Source organism: Kogia breviceps, chromosome 5 (assembly GCF_026419965.1).
Source record: "Kogia breviceps isolate mKogBre1 chromosome 5, mKogBre1 haplotype 1, whole genome shotgun sequence".
NCBI classification, from domain to species: Eukaryota; Metazoa; Chordata; class Mammalia; order Artiodactyla; family Physeteridae; genus Kogia; species Kogia breviceps.
This window is the reverse complement of record NC_081314.1, coordinates 67,383,230-67,385,358: the sequence shown is the minus strand read 5'-3', so window position 1 is coordinate 67,385,358 and position 2,129 is coordinate 67,383,230. Positions and strand designations below refer to the sequence as shown.

Here is a 2,129-nt window from a genome sequence, read left to right as displayed (position 1 = left end):
TGAGAGAAAGGGCAAACCAGTGCCTGCAGTGAGGGGCAGAGGTTGAAATCCCAGGCCTAGCATCTAAGCAAGGAACAGAGTGTGGTGCAACGCACGCACACCATCACGCCTCCGAAAGAGGTCCCACCCAGGAGTGACTCAGATGCTTTGGACACCTTTCCCTGTGTGGGAAGCATGGGTGGGGGTGGATCGGGCAGATCTCCCCGCTGTTCAAAAGCAGCCACTCTTGCTTGTGAGGGGTGCCTGCAAGGTTGCTGCTCATCTCCCGCTGTCGCCCTGGTGGCCCTGACATACACGCTGAGACCATGGGAACCCTCGGGGGACACCTGGTAGCAGGGATCTTCTTCTTCTTCTCCCTCTACTCCTCGGTGCTGGTGTCCTTGGCCCTGCTATGGGGACAGAGGCTCCTCAAAGACCCTCTGCCCCCCCAAGGGAGAAGCAAGGGCACAGGTGGTGGCAGCTGGTCCCTGTGGAAGGAGTGGGGAAGGTGGTTTTCTCCCTGATTCTCATCTTCCCTGAGTTCTTCTACCCGCCAGGAACAAAGCGGCTGATGATGGTGGACTGGGAGGCCCCTCGACGACCGTTCACGTTCAAGGACGAGTGGCAGCACTTCACCATGTACGGGTCCTTCCTCCTCAGTGGCGTGGCGGACATCGCGTGCCAGGCGTGTGAAGCTGGAGCAGGCGACCGAGGCTCTGGCCTTCTGTGCGCTGGTGCTGCTGGTGGTGGCCCAGGCCGAGCACGAGGGCGCCCTGGAGACCCGCGTGCACACGCTGTTCACAGCGCCTGCCTTCCTGATGGGCCTGGTGCTCATCATCGAGACCTGGGTCCCCAGCCCCAGCTCTGGGTGCTCAAGACCTGGATGGGGCTGGTGCTCAGCAGCTGGCCGGTGCAGCTAAGCATCCTGATGTACACGCCTCTCTCTGGGCAGCCCTGGAGAGGGGAAAACCCCATGGACCTCACCTTCCTCTCCATCTTCTTCTGCTGGCACCCGGCCTTAGGGGCTGCCTTGCTGGCCGCCTTCTACGGCCTCTGCAGCCTCTGACATGATCACTTCTCCTCCTGGAGAAAGGTCCCAGGTGCCAAGTACCACCTGTGCCCCATAGGCGAAGGCAGCGAAGAGCTTGAGAAGCTCCGGGCAGGGGCCCAACTACGAGATGGGGGTGTCTAGGTATAGAATCTGTCCCTGTGCTGCACCCTTGGTAATGAGAGTTTTGAGGATGCCCACTGTGTGCCTAGTGCAGAAATGTCCTGGGATCTGTAATGTGGCTTTCCATCACAGGGGTCCCCTTCCTTGTTCCTAAATGAACCTTCCAGCTCCTAGGATTCCTGCTATCTATCTCTCTGTTCTCTCCAGGCCTGTCTCTTTCCTGTCTCGCTATTCAGTATGGTTCCTAACCATGGACTTACATGAAGTGAGAGCAGGAGTAGTGTTTTTCTTTGACAGCTTTTGGGATCCAAGAGGAAGAAATGAAATGAGGGAACAGAGAGAGATGGAGGGTCTCTGGGGACTCGGCAGGGCTCTGCGTGTCTGAGGTGGGGCTGGCTTAGCGTGTGCATGTGTGTGCCGGTGGCTGAAGTGGTGAAATGTGTGAAAGGGAAGGGGCTCTGTTTTCGCATCATGGTGAGGACTTCTGTTTTCTTCATTTCTCTCTGTTATTTTATTCACACTGAGTGTAGCAGGAAGAAAAGCTGTTTTTGTTGTTGCTGTTTTCTAATCTAAACTGGAGGAGGCTACTTCTGCCTGAGGGAGTAAAGGATGAGGGGAAAGGGCGTGGCAATCAGTTTAGCAGGCCTCAAGTCTGGGGAGAAAGGAGGCAGGGGAGGAATTCCCAAAGGTGGGTGTAAGAAACAAGGATTATATTTGTATAATTTTAAGTTGTTTGGGTTCTGCTGTGACATAAAACAACTCCATTGCTTATGCACAGTCTTTCAGTAAAGTCTTATGATACACGTACATGTGTCTTGTGTGAGTGATTCTGGGGCAAGATCAAAGAAGGGGCCCAGATTTCAGGTGGCAGGAGCAGAAGGGGAAGAACCGCCATGAAACACGGGGCACAGATGACCTTGGTGGTTCTGAAGATGCAGGGACTCGGAGCCAAGAGGGAAACTGCAGCCCCTGGAACCTG

The 2,129-nt window shown here is 55.5% G+C and overlaps 1 pseudogene; it reads left to right on the top strand.

Moving 5' to 3' along the window:
* The first annotated feature begins 244 nt into the window (after positions 1-244).
* LOC131756702 (transmembrane epididymal protein 1A-like) lies at positions 245-1,247 on the top strand (annotated as a pseudogene).
* Positions 1,248-2,129: the final 882 nt, after the last annotated feature.